General features: G+C 44.9%; 1 protein-coding gene across 6 annotated transcripts in view; it reads left to right on the plus strand.

Moving 5' to 3' along the window:
* Nucleotides 1-15,053, plus strand: part of LOC105484140 (calcium release activated channel regulator 2A) — a 209,418-nt gene that overhangs the window by 100,083 nt on the left and 94,282 nt on the right. For all 6 annotated transcript variants that reach the window (XM_071072352.1, XM_071072351.1, XM_011745470.3 and 3 more), the window contains one exon: nucleotides 9,989-10,069. The gene's annotated coding sequence lies outside the window, so the exon portion shown is untranslated. The remainder of the gene's footprint in view (nucleotides 1-9,988; nucleotides 10,070-15,053) is intronic.

Consider the following 15,053-nt stretch of genomic DNA (forward strand, 5'->3'; position numbering starts at 1 on the left):
ATGCAAACACACAGTTTCTAAACCCCCCACCACTGACCTCCTCTTATTTATTAGAAAATCCGAAAGAGTTTTCCAGGGTTGACTGGAAGAGTGGATAAATCTGACACTAACTGGCCACCTGTACCATGGAGAGAAACAGTGTCCTCCAGAGAGCAAGCACCATTAAAGAAGCCCTATCATGGTGAGAAGGCCTAAGGATTGTTGCTGTCCACACACAGCTCTAACCCAGAGAAGGGGCATGCCAGGGACCAGCCGTGTGTCTGTGCTGCAGACATGGCATGCTACTCCATGCTCAGCACTCTAGTCAAGGCTGCAAGTGTTACTGGGAACAAGGCAGACAGTCCCCGGCCTCAGGGAACTCACAGTCCAGCAGGAGTAATAGATGTTCACTGGTTACACCAGGCATTGTTTAGTTACAACGGTCATAAATGCTAAGGAGGAGTACAGAGTTCCTGAGAACATACAGTTTCGGATGTAGCCTGAAGGATCTTAAAGATCATCTTGTCCAGCCCGATCAATCCACAGATAAGGAAACTGAGGCTCAGAGAGGGCAAGGAAATAGATGAAGAGTACCTATTTCGTCAGTGACCGAGATGGGACAAGAAAACATTTCTGATTCCCAATTCTGTTTTTGTTTAGGCTAGGGAAATTGATTGACATTTGTAGTCAGAGCCAGTGGTAGCAACGTTTTCATGAAAGTGTCTGGGTCTAGGAGTTTCATAAAAAAGCCATTGGATGAGAGAATGGAGAGGGACTATTCATAGTATGGGAAGTGGCTCTTTGCACAAGTCCTTCTTCTGGTAGCTATTCTAATAAGGCAAGGGTGAGTCCCTGTGGGTGCTGTGTGTCCTGTGCTGACATCAGAAATGATAAATGTGCTTGATGTGTGAGCCAAGGAACTCATCAGCCCTCAGCTGTGAGCCCTACCTCCATGCCGCTCCCCAGATGCCAGCCTTGCTCCACACTTCATTCTCTGAGTGGCTGTGCCGTTCCAGGTCCCCACAGCCTCTCATGGGTCTAGTCTTCTTACTTCTTTCTCTTTGACTTTAGCCCCCACACTGTCTTCAGACTGTATGACCTTAGGCGGGTTACCTAAACTTTCTGAACCTCATGTGTAAATGAATGTGGACGATGAGAGTTATAGATAGGGTCAATTAAGACAATTAAGGCTCCCAGCACAGTGCCTGGTATATATTCCATATGAACTCCCTAAAATATGTCAGGTCCTGGAACCCCTGATGACTCCTTATAACCTGCAAAACAGGGAATAACCCTGTTAGAATCTAATACATCCAAGAAAATGTTGTTGACTCCTGTTATGTGCTAGTCATTATGCTGGGTAGTATGGTTACGGAATGAATGAGCCATGATCCCTGACCTCAGGGAGCTAAAAGTGTATGGGGGTAGACGTGTACACAAGTCTAATCCAGGGTGATGAGTGATGCATCAGTGACAATCACAGAAGGCCGTGGAAACACTGACAGTGAGCAACCCAGTCAGTTTGGCATGACATTCAAGGCTCTCTAGCCCTGCTCTCCTATCTCTTACTCTGTCCTTGTGCCAACGCACCCTGTTCCCTACTCACATTTTTCCAACCACATGCTGGACCTCTTCCGTCTCTCTTCCCCTCCACACAGCCCTGGGGGTTAGTTAACATAAACACAGAGAATATAGGAAATACTAAAGAACCTCATAAAAATCACCCATAAACCCAATAAACAAGATAACCATCATTGATGTTGTGGTACATTTCCTTCTAGTCTTTTTTCAGTGTACATGTCTTTTCTTATCACCCTTTTCTCATTCTGCCTTACATTTTAGTTTTTCACATGCATTTATCTCCACTAGACTATAAGCTATTTGAGGACAAGGATAATGTTTCACTCACTTTTTTTTTTTTTTCTTTTGAGACAGGGTTGAGACTCTGTTGCCCAGACTGGAGTGCAGTGATGTGATCATGGCTCGCTTACTGCAACCTCAGACTCCCATGCTCGAGATTCTCCCACTCACCCTCCCAACTAGCTAGGACTACAGGCATGTGCCGCTGCACTCGGCTAGTTTTTTCTTTTCTCTCTCTCTCTCTCTCTTTTTTTTTTTTTCTGTAGAGACGGGGTTTTGCTATGTTGCCCGGGCTGGCCTCAAACTCCTAGGCTCAAGTGATCCTCCTGCCTCGGCCTCCCAAAGTGCTGAGATGACAGGTGTGAGCCCTCATGCCTGGCCTCACTTGCTTTGTACCCCTGTTCCTAACACAGCATCTTGTACTGGGAGTCACTCTGTAAATGTTAGCTGGATAGAGCCACTAGGTGAATTTGTTTGGCTTTGGAGCTCTGCATGTCATCATTTTTGAGAAAGCAGCTTTGCTGTCCTGGTGCGTGCTGCTCATTTAAAACTCAGGCATTCTCATGAGCACTAGAAAGCGCTGGCCGGTCAGCCACTGTGCGGGGTGGGTGAGGGAAGGGACTAAAAATCTGTCATAATTCAACAAGTGGCTGAGCCACAGGCGAGTAATTAAGTGAGTTCTGCATCCTGCATGGGGCTGTGTTGGAAAGCAGCTCTGCCCGCCGTGATTCAACTTTGTCTTGCTTTAGAATGACACAGTTGATCCTGGCAAATCTGTCTTTATCCCTTCTGATAGAAAATAATGTTGGTGTTTCACCTGGGTGGGAGTGGGTGAGATTTTCTTCTCTGAGAAGTCAGGTTTGGCTCTAAAATACTCTGGTTAGATTAAATTGTAAGAGGCTCTTGAGCGAGGGTTGGAAGTGGGAATAACACAGGCTCTTTTCCAGAAAGCTCAGGGTGGGGAAGCTGGGACCAGGTCAGGAGGGGCATTCACTCAGCACGCCACAGGTCAATGCAAAGCAGAGCACAAGACAGAGAATGTTTTGAGGGATTAACGCAGCAGAAAATGTTACAGCATCAAGATCCTGTCGAGACTTGTGGCAGGCACAAGAGGCTCGTGGTGTATTAAGTACCTTCCATTTTTATTTGTTTCTTTTTGTCTTTTTCTTTTCTTTTCTTTTTTGAGATAGAGTTTCATTCTTGTTGCCCGGACTGGATTGCAATGACATGATCTCGGCTCACTGCAACTTCTGCCTCCTGGGTTCAAGCGATTCTCCTGCCTCAGCTTCCCCAGTAACTGGGATTACAGGCGCCCGCCACCATGCCCGGCTAATGTTTTGTATTTTTAGTAGAGACGGGGTTTCACCATGTTGGCCAGGCTGGTCTTGAGCTCCTGACCTCAGGTGATCCACCTGCCTCAGCCTTCCAAAGTGTTGGGATTATAGGCGTGACCCACTGCACCTGGCCGCCTTCCGGTTTTATAAAAAATGTAGGAAATTCATTGGTATGAATGGCAACAGGACAATGAAAGCGGATATGAGAGAGGCAAGTCCATTCACAATCTGAGATTTTTATTTGGATATGGCAGGATGTTTGTTATTTAGATGTCTTTTTTCTTGAAAGAGAATATGGTATGGCAGAGGCTGTTTCTAGTATGAAATATCTCAGAGGGAATTTCATTACAAGATCAAGGAAAGAGTCTGCACGATTTGGCTTCTGATGAAAAGCATCTAAAACCAAGTTAAATCAAAGAGAACCCTTAAACAAATCATTGATTTGGGCGATGCAGAGAAACCTCAGTCAGAGAGCCTCTTGTGGAGCATGAAAGAGAGGAGAGGAACTATGCAGGGCTCAGCCTTGGAGACTACATTCTGGGATAGGATTTCCTATCTCTGCACACCATTAGAAAGAAATGAAATGGACAGGATCTGGTGGTTTACCTACTATGGATGAGGACAAGAGGAGCCTGAGGCCCAAGGAGGCCAAGTGACTTGCCCGAGGTTAGGACATCAGCGGTGACATGGGGGAATATGCTTTAAAAAAAAAAAAAAATCCAAAGTCTGGTTTTCTTTCTGCACCTCTACATCACCTGTGGGAGGTAAGGGATTCAAGAGAAAGAGCATGGGTTTGAGATGTGCTTGGTTGGACTCCAGCCTCCATTTCCTCGTCTGCACATAACCAAGGCTGTGTTAGTCATAACATCTGCTGTGTTAATTCCCCCAAAACATTTTCTCTTGGGTGCTCTGCTTTGCTTTAACCTGTGGCCTCCTGAGCAAATTCCCCTCCTGACCTGGTCCCAGTCTCCCCACCCTGAGCTTTTTGGAAAGGAGCCTGTGTTATTCCTGCTTTCAACCCTCACTCAAGGAGTCCAGGAGTTGTTCGTGTCTGCTCAAGTAGGACCTCCAGCTTCTTGTAAACTCTCCTCCAGCCTCACACACTCACTGGCTCACTTGTTCATTCAGATGCTGTTCTGGATGCCAGGGATACAGCTGGGAACCAAAGAGACACGTGCCTTCTTGGAGCTTACACTCCAGACCGGCGCTGCACATTAGAAATACAACATGAGCCACATGTAGAATTTTCCATTTTGGCCACATTTTTTCAAAAAAGTAAAAGAAACAGATGAAATTCGTTGTAATAACATTTTACTTAACCTAATACATGCAACATATTATCATTTCAGCATGCAGTCACTCTAAAAATTATTAACGAGATCTTTTACTCTCCTTTCTTTTGAACTCCGTCTTTGAAATCTCTTCTGCTCTTACATCTCACTTTAGACTGTCCACAGTTCAAGTGCTTACCTTCATATGTGGCTTGCGGCTACTCTGTTGGACAGTACAGGTCTATGGCTCGGGATCAAGACTCTGCCATCCCCCCAAGGCATGGAAACTGGGGGCAGAGTGTCCCTGCAAGCCCGGCTGCTTGAGAGAGAATGCTGCCTGCTCCCCAAAGGTGCCTTCGCCTAGGGCCGTCGGTCCCACCCACTGGAGCGTGCTGAGCTCATGCAGAAAGAGGAAGGGTGTTCACGCCCCCGGGTCCTGGCCTAGTCTGTGGGTTCAGGCGAGGGAACAGCACTGTACTGTCCCCCTGTCATGATAATAGTAATGATATAATTAGCACTTAAAGCACTAAGTATGGGTCATACCCTGTGCTAAGCACTTTATACGTGCTGTGTGTCTTATTATCTTCACCACAACTTTATGAGAGAGGTGCTATTATCGTCCACGTTTAACACAGAAGAAATCGGCCCAGAGAAGATAGATAACTTCCTGAGGATCACAGGTAGGCAGTGGCAGGGCTGGGACTTGAACCCAGGGCTGTCTAAAACCAAAGCCTGGTGTTCTTAAGACAGAATGAGATCCATCTAGAGTCACATGGGAACTGAGCACGGGATCCTGAGCCTCATCTAAGGCTCTCTTCATCCATTCAAAGGCCACACCAGTGAGTTGGAATGCTTTGGAGATGGAGGTGTCATTGAGGGTGACTAAGTGTCACATGGAGGAGTATATGGGAGACATCTGGCATCCCTAGGCCCAGCCCGCCACAGCTGTCAACCAGGATCTATAACTGCTGGCATGTTCTTATGACAAATAAAATAGCATAATCTTTGAAAGCCATATAATGATGTAGGTGTATTACAAATAAGATGTTGACTCATAATTGATAGGCATAAATTACGAAATCCTTTGTATACTCTGCAGCATCATGTAAAAGTGTGCTCTCATCATTTTATGGTTATTGCTGTTGTTACCGCTCAGTTGGTGGTATGTCCAGGGAGCTTACCCTAGCCCAGATCGCAGTGGTGGTGCCTGCAATATCAAATGGCAGCTGAGAACATAACCTGACTTGAATGTTCTGTCCCCACTGGGTCCCAGCACCTGGAAGTATTTGAGTTTTGCATATGGATATATTGCAGTAAAAGCCCAATGTGCAGACGAGCTAATTAACCAGGTGTGTTTAGCATTTGCCAGCTTGCCCAGTGCTGAAATCAGTCTTCATGTTCAACGTTGGTGGCCAGCAGCACTCCTGGGTCTTCAGAGCATTGTTAGAGAGACACTTAGAAACCAGCAGACGTGATGGAGGGGGTAGAGACCCACTCTCAAGTCCCAGGACAGGCGAGAGGCCAGGAAGCCAGCCACCAGCATCTGGAAGAGAAAGCCCACCAACTGCTGTGGGTTTCCTGGGCATTGCTTGTGGCCTTGCTAAATGGGATTACCCTGAGGAGCATCCAAATCCCATTGGCTCTCTAAGCCCAGTTTAAATCCCACTCGCTCCACAGAAGCCTTTCCTGACATTTCAGCTCCTGTCCTCTCCCCATCTACAGTCCTGTGGCATTGAACGCCTGTGCCATCCACTTAGGCACTGAAGTGTCCTGCCTTATACAAAAGGTCTTCCAAAAGTTCATGGAAAATGCATATTATTGAAAAAAATACAAGGATTTCAAAATGGTTTTAGCACCAAAATAAACGCATACTAACTTGGTATAACATCTGAACAGGATCTAGTTTGAGTCAGTAAGAAGGATAAGACATCAGTTGGAAAAGAGCCCCTATCAAAGCAACACAAATTCTGCTAAAATTGAAGCAAAAACAAACATCAAATTTGTAGAGAAGCTCGGGCAGGAGAATTGTGAAATTATTGATGCTTTACAAGAAGTTCATGGGGACGATGCCCCAAAGAAATCAGCGTTCACAAATGGACAGCTCATTTTAAGAAGGGATGAGAGGATGTCGAAGACGAAGCCCATAGCAGCCATCCGCATCAATTTGCAAAGAAAAGGTTCATTTTGTTTGTGCCCTAACTACAAAGGACCAGTGTTTTACAGAACTAACAGTAACCAACACCATAGACATCTAAGCTGCTTTAGCTTACATAATGTCGACTGAAAAATTAAACTTGAGCAAACTTTCCTTCCACTCAATGGGTGACAAAACCCTTCTGCCCGGGCCAGCTGCAGACAAGAGCAGAGCTTTCAATGGAACTTTCAAACAAGTGAGCTGAGATCCGGCCACTGCACTCCAGCCTGGGGGACAGAGCCAGACTCCGTCTCAACAAACAAACAAACAAACAAACAAGTGGGATCAAGACCCTGAAGGACTTCTTTGAAGAATTGTAACAGAAGGTGAAACAGGGCTTTTTCAGTATGATCCTGAAAACAAAGCACAATCAAACCAAGAGGTGGAAGCGGTCCAATCAAAGCAAATGTGGACCAGTCAAGAGCAGATGTCATGGCAGTGGTCTTTTGGAATGCTCAAGGCGTCTTGCGTGTTGACTTTCTGGAAAGCCAAAGAACAATAACAACTGCTTATTATGAGAGCATTTATTATGAGAAAGCCAAAGCATTAGAAGAAAAACATCCCCCACCCCACCCCCACCCCCCAAAAAAAACCTGGGAGAGCTTCACCAGAGAGTCCTCCACCAGGACAATGCTCCCGCTCATTCTTCTCTTCAGACAAGGACAATTTCAAGAGAGGTTTGGTGAGAAATCATTAGGCATCCACTTTACAGTCCTGATTTGGCACCTTTTGACTTCCCTTTGTTTTCTAATCTTAAATATTTAAAGGGCACTCATTTTGCTTCAGTTAATAATGCAAAAAAGACGGCATTGACATGATTACGTTTCCACGACCCTCATTTCTTTAGGGATGGACTACATGGCTGGTGTCATTGCTTAAAAAAGTATATTGAGCATGATGGAACTTATGTTGGGAAATCAAGTTTGTATTTGTAATTTTCGTATTTTAATTCCATTTTTATGAACTTTTTGAAGTCCCCTTTTACTGTTAGCTACATATTTTTGTTTAGTTTAACCTTTACTTTCACATTCCTGGCCACCTGTGACCTCTCCCAGTGATGATTGTGGACTTGGGACATCATATGTGGACTTGTGACATCTCTGATGACCTATCTGGTTGGTAAACTGTAACTTGTTCCAGACTGGGTTTAAGGGAGCTGTTTCATTACTATAAGTACGTGTGATATTCTTTATTAACTTTTCATGTGGCTTTGCAAGCTGTCTAGGCATCAAAAACTCACACCCTTTGAGACGCAGGCTGGTCTCTTGCAATCTCAGCCTCCATCTTAGAACAGCTGTCTTACTTACCTTGGCTGTACTCAGTGACAGCGTCTTGCTGGGATGTTGAGTGAAGGGCTAGTGCCACAGTCCAAATTAGCTCCCTTTCATACTAGCCGCTCAGATAATACTCTTTACTTTCCTTTTACTGCAGTTACCATGATTTATATCATATATTCACTCATTTGTTAAAGCCTTTCCCCCAACCCGCTGGGAGACCTATTTGCTGCTTCACCATATCCCGTGCACCCAGTGCCTGGAACCTGGCAGGGGGTCCGTAAAGACTAGATCAATAAATGCATGAATTAATTAGCATGGTCACTCTAGGAGATGGCAAGGGTTGGGAGAAGAGAGTTCAGATCTGGGGCTCTGTGGCTTTCTGAATTCCTCAGCTGTAAAGAGAAGTAAGGTCTGCTACAGATGGGCAGTGGAATAATGGAAAATACATTGGCCTAGAAGTCAGGGACCTGAGGGTCAGGCATTCTCCTGCATTTTCTATGTAACCTCAAGAAAGTCTTGTAAGGGTTGAAGGAGATGTTTTTGTGAAATTGCTTTGTAAACCATAAAGAGATATGGTAAGATGCTGTTCATCATCCTAAGATCTGGCCCCTGCCTATTTGTCCAAATGTATTCCTTATTAATTTAATTTAGCTAGGCCAATCTTCTCATTAAAAAATATTTTTCTCTCCTTAATGCCAAACAATGCATTGTAATAACAAAGATATCAGAAAATTCAGAAGAAAATAAAAATCATCTCCTAAGGTTACCGTCTAGAAATAACACTGTTCACATCTTGTTTATAGTCTAAACAATTTTTTTCTAAATGAGTTTCCCAGGTGTCAGCAGTGGGGACAAGACAGGGCAGCTTTCCTCTCCTGTTTCCCACTGCGCTGGCTTTGCTAAGGACTGCTGCCTGGGAAAACACCAGAGAGTGAAGTCTCCCCATTTGTTTGCTTCCAGCATCCTGGTAGCAATGCCAGTGGGTCAGGGGACAAGGGTGCCAACAGGTGGCTTAGAGAGGGGCTTACCTTGCTCCAGCACTTTTCATTATCTAAAAGTGCTTATTTGGTCTGCATATTTTTATTTGTCTCTGGAAATAACTGGCCACTGGACTATAAGCTCCACAAGGACAATACCTTGCAGGATTTGCCTGTTGCTGCCTTTGGCACCTAACAAAAGTGCCTGCACAGAGTGAATATTCATTGAACAAAATGAATGAGCACAAGCGCTGTGTTACCTCATATAGGATAGGAAACACCTAATGAATATTTGCCTCCCATGAATTGTGCATATGAGAGGCACAGAGGCCAGATTCCTTGGTGATATACATCTGGACTTCCAGGTCTAGCTGTGGTTTGAGCTTTGGCGTTATACAATAGATAATCCCAATCCCCTTTTTGTAATCACTACTGCTCCGTTCAGTCATTTCAAGCACGTTCTCAGACCATGCTACTTAACATGTGGCCAAAGCATTCTGTAAAACTGCTTTCCAGGTTCAGTCATAATACTCCCAAACTGTCCTGTGCAAGGAAGCCTATCCTCTCCCTGTCCCAAAGCCTGTCCCTCCTCCATTGTCTTTCAGCTTTCCCTCCTTATGTAGCCCCTAGGCTTTCTTGTACCTCCTACTGCATTTCTTTCTTAGGGAGGGCAGTGATTCTTGCCACAGTGCTTACATTGCTATCTTCAAAGGTGAGCTCCTATGGCGTAGACAGCATCTGTGGATTTGGATGGAAAGAATTTCAAGAGCACTTGCTTGGAGCGGGAGCTCTGTGGGGGTCAGTGTCCAATTAACCCTGAGGCTACGCCCTTCTCATGCACAAGGGCCTGCTCCCATCAAGCTGGACCTAACCTCTGGATTCAGGGTCACTAAGCAGACTTATCACTGCTGTTCCTTCATCTTCCCTCCTCTTCTCCAGAACCTGGAAGAGGATGAGTTAGGCCTGTTTTCTTCCAGAACACTGCAATGCGGCAGGAGGGATGTTTCCCTTGTTTTCCCAAAATTCCCATAAAGCCACTTCTGTTGTAAGCCTCAGTGGAAAACAAGGTGTGATGCATCTCTTGTGTATTTCCCAGGTGGAATTCAAGTCACCAGTGGCCAAAGTACCCTCCAGGTGTGAAGAGTTGCAGGTCCTTTGAGGAGCCAGGAGCTGCAAGGTGAGTGAGCGAACAAAAGGCGACAGGCTGCAGAGTACTAGATCTGCCCCCACCCCAGACCCCAACTCCAGGCCCTGCCTTGTTAGCACTATTGTAGCTGTTTTTTAATAGTCATGAGGATCAGCAGCGGGCCCTTAGATTTGAGAAACAGAGTTCGTCAGCCTTCTTGAGGACAGTTTTAAAAATACCAGATGACAGAGGGGCTATTCCACCTTGTTGGGGTATCGCTTAAGTTCATTTAAGGGAGGCCTCTGGGAGAGAGGGGTCGCCACTTTGCCCAGCTCTTTTACATGTGGGCACAAGGGTCTGGAACCTTTACTAGCCTCTCTCTGCAAAGAGCTGCTCCTCAGCCACTGGTCCCTCACAGAGCCAGTTCCACTGTGGAGCCTGTCCAATCCTCATTTCCCTCTAGCCTCCCTTGGCAATGAGGAGGGTCTGTTTGCATTGGTGTATAGCATCACTGTTCACTTTCACATCTGCTGTCTCATTTGAGCTACTTCCCGTGGGATAGTGATATAGTAATAGTTTGGGTATTTATCACTGCCCACATCTCATGTTGAATTGTAATCCCTGGTTTTGGAGGTGGGCCTGGTGATTGGCTGATGGGGGTGAATCCTCATGAATGGCTTAGCACCATCGCTCATGGCTTGGTGCTGTATTTACCATAGTGAGTGAGTTCTCATGATATCTGGTCATTTAAAAGTGTGTGGCACCTCACCCCCAACTCTCTGTCTCTCTCTGTTGCTCCTGCTTTGCCATGTGACGTGCAAGCTCCTGCTTCACCTTCTGCTGTGAGTAAGAGCTCCCTGGGGCCTCCCCAGTAGCCAAGCAGATATTGGCACCATGCTTGCTTAGCCTGCAGAACCATATACCGATTAAACTTGTTTTCTTCTTAAATTATCCAGTCTCAGGTATTTCTTTATAGCAATGCAAGAATGACCTAATACAGATACGCAGGGAGGAAACTGTTACCCCACTTTAAAAAACAAAAGAAGTGGCCAACTTCCCAAGGTCACAGGGTGGCGAAGTTCACACTTGAACTTTATTTTTGATGCCTGAACCTTTCTATGGTACTATGTTCCTGCTAGCCTCTTGACAGATGGGGTTGAGACGGGACAAGAATAGGGAAGGGAGAGGGAATGAAGACTAGAGGTTTGATGGGGAAATAATTGGGAACTCTTGGCTAAGATACCAAGTGGGGTTATCTCTGCAGGCTAGATTCATTTTTGTCTTTGTTTTCCTCTCATTTTCTACCAGCCACTAAAATCCATGAGAATAATGTGCTATCCAAACTCATAGTGATTCATACAAGACTATGGCTTGGAGAAAATGTCGAAATTTAGCCCTTTGGATGGCCTTTTACTCCACCTCAGTATAACATCTTGTATGTTAAACTCTAATCCTGAATTTGTTACCAAGAGTGGGGTGCCAGTGTAATAAATCCCTGAAAATGTGGATGTGGCTATGGAATGGGTAATAGGTAGAGGCTGGAAGAATTTTGAGGTACATGCTAGAAAAAGCCTACATTGCCATGAACTGACTTTTTTTTTTTTTTTTTTTTTTTTTTCTGAGTCGGAGTCTTGCTCTGTCACCCAGGCTGGAGTGCAGTGGTGCAATCTTGGCTCACTGCAAGCTCTGCCTCCCGGGTTTGTGCCATTCTCCTGCCTCAGCCTCCCGAGTAGCTGGGACTACAGGCGCCCGCCACCACGCCTGGCTAATTTTTTGTATTTTCGGTAGAGACGGGGTTTCACTGTGGTCTCGATCTCCTGACCTTTGATCCGCCCACCTTGGCCTCCCAAAGTGCTGGGATTACAGGCGTGAGCCACCGCGCCCGGCCGCCATGAACTGACTTTTAAAGGTGGTTCTGGTGAAGGCTCAGAAGGAGAACAGAAGAGCTGTAGAGAAGGCCTCAATCTTAAACAAGATGTAAGTCATCCTACATTGGTAGGAATATGTGTGATAAAAGCCTTTCTGATGAGGTCTCAGATGAAAATGAAGAACTTATTATTAGACACTAGAGGAAAGGCCAGCCTTGTTATAAAGTGGCAAAGAACTTGGCTGAGTTGTGCTTACATCAGTCCTTTGTAGAAGGTAGAACCTGAGAGTGATGAAATTGGATATTTGACTGAGGAAATATCTAAGCAAAGTTTAAAGGAGTGGCCTAGTTTCTCTTGACCACTTATAGTAAAATTTGAGAGGAGGACTATGACTTAAGATGACATTGCGAGTCAAAAGCAGAGAACGTAAAGATTTGGAACATTCTCAGCCTATCCCTTTAGAGATGGGAACACCTGTCATGCCCCTGTCCCATCATTGTATTTTGGAAGCACGTAACCTGTTTGATTTCACAGGTTCACAGCTGGTGAGGAATTTGTCTTAGAATGAATGATACCGAGTCTCAGCTGTATCTGATTTACATGATATTTACATGAGATTTTGGACTTTCTGTCTTTGAGTTTATGCTAGAACGAGTTGAGACTTTTGAGGCTGTTGGAATGGAATGAGTGTATTTTGCATGTGAGAAGGACATGAGTTGGGAAAATCAGGGTTGGAATGCTATGGACTGAATAACTATGTCACTTTAAAACTCATTATGTTGAAACTTAACCTCCCAAGTGGATGAGAGTAGGAAATGGGGCCTTTGAGGACTCTAATGGGATTAGTGCCCTGATAAAAGAGGCCCTAGTAAACTTCCTTTTTTTTTTTTTTTTTTGAGGTGGAATCTCGCTCTGTCGCCAGGCTAGAGTGCAGTGACACGATCTTGGCTCACTGCAACCTCCGCCTCCCGGGTTCAAGTGATTCTCCTGCCTTAGCCTCCCAAGTAGCTGGGATTACAGGCACGCATCACCATGCCCAGCTAATTTTTGTGTTTTTAGTAGAGTCGGAGTTTCACCATGTTGGCCAGGATGGTCTGGATCTCTTGACCTCGTGATCCACCCGCCTTGGCCTCCCAAAGTGCTGGGATTACAGGTGTGAGCCATTGCACCTGGCCAACTTCCCATCTTCCTTACCATGTGAGAACAGTATGAGAAGTTGCAGTCTGCAACTCAGAAGAGGGCCCTCACCAGAACCCAACCATGCTGGCACCTGATCTCAGACTTCCAGCCTCCAGAACTGGGAGAAATAAATGTCTATTGTTTATAGGCCATCCAGTCTATGATATTTTGTTATATCAGCTGGAATAGAGTGAGATATTAAATACCGGTAAGACTTAGCACAGACAAACGGAAAGGGCATGCCAGATGACTGAGCTATATATTGGAAGATGCCAAGGCACAAAAGAGCTGAGAGAACAGGAAATAATTTGGAAGGAAGTGAATGTGGTAGGAGAAGAGGGCGATTACTCTAAAGAAGTAGTAGTGGTCCCATGTGTTTAAGATTGATACTGAAAACAGTGGGGAGGCATGATCAGGTCTCATTTTAGACAGATCTTCCTAGCAGTCTTCTTAGGGCTTTGCTTAACCGTTTTCTGGAAAGCAGTTTAGTAGTACACATTAGAAGCCTTTAAAATGTGCTTGCAAAATACCTCTGGTTCAATCACGTTATAAATCTGGGAACGATAATAATAACCACCACCTACCAGGTAGTCCATATTGTATCAGGTATTTTCGATATGTTGGGTGCATTATTTTTGTTTAACAACAATTCTGCAAGAATCATTAGCCTCATTTTACAGATAAAGAAACCAAGGTTTTATTTACTTTTTAACTTTTTTTTTGAGACAGAGTCTCGCTCTGTCACCCAGGCCAGAGTGCAGTGGCACAATCTTGGCTCACTGCAACCTCCTCCTCCCGGGTTGAAGTGATTCTCCTGCCTCAGGCTTCTGAGTAACTGAAATTACAGGCTTGCACCACCATGCCCGGCTAATTTTGTAGTTTTAGTAGAGACAGGGTTTCACCATGTTGACCAGGCTGGCCGCGAACTCCTGACCTCAGGTGATCCACCCACCTCAGCCTCCCAAAGTTCTGGGATTATAGGCGTAAGCCACTGCGCCCGGCCAGAAACTGAGGTTGTAAAGAGTCAGGCCGACTTAAGATTAAATTCATGCTCTGTCATTAATTAGCTGTTTTCCTGCAATAAATTACTTAACTTTTTCTGAAACAGCTTCCTGTGGTGCTACTGTAAAGAATAATGCAAAGCAGATTTAAATAAAAGCTCCTCTTTATTGGATTATCCACTCATTTGGATTATCTCTACCATAGCTGACTTTCATTTTCTCAAACATTTGAGAGAAGCTTCGGCTTCAAAAATTAAGTAAAATGAGTCAGAATTGTATGGTGTAGAGAATGACTGGAGAGTAGTTTTATTTTTGGGGACCACCCTGAGAGTTGTTTGTGCCTACAGTTTTTATTGCACACACACACGTGGCTCTTCTCACCTCGTCTACCTCTGCTGTTTGTATGTTGTCCCCTGCTAGACTGTTAGTGCATTGTGAAAGACCATAGTTGTAAATATATTTCTGTATCTCCCACAGCAGCTCCCTGGTTCAGTGCCTTCCACATAGCTGGAGAAATTGCAACAATTTTTCCAGAAAGAGTTGGAACATCATAATCCAAGAGAAAGAGAGGCTTTGAGAATAGAGAGCTAAGAGTTAAGGGCATAGGAGCAGACAAAGAAAACACAGATATTTAGGTCTGGAGACTCGAAAGGGAAGGTTTGGAACTAAGGGAATCTGGGAGAATGTATCGCCTAATAAAAATACAAAATGTCGTCATTAATGTTGGGTCAAGAGAATTATCTTAGATTGGGCTTCCAGAAAGCCAACCCTGAGAGGAAGATTCATATTCAGGCAATTTATTAAGAAAATGCTCCCAGGAGAACAGATAAGGGATGGGGAAGCAGGATGGGAGAGAGGAGGAAGCCACACAGAGTGAGATCTCAGCAAAGTTCCAGCCTCTGTCCCCACAAAAGTGTTCTAGAGTGTAAATCACAACTCAGAGTTTGTCCCCACTGGAGGCAAGAGTACTGGGCTTTCATAATTCCA

Source organism: Macaca nemestrina, chromosome 10 (genome assembly GCF_043159975.1).
Source record: "Macaca nemestrina isolate mMacNem1 chromosome 10, mMacNem.hap1, whole genome shotgun sequence".
Lineage (NCBI taxonomy): Eukaryota > Metazoa > Chordata > Mammalia > Primates > Cercopithecidae > Macaca > Macaca nemestrina.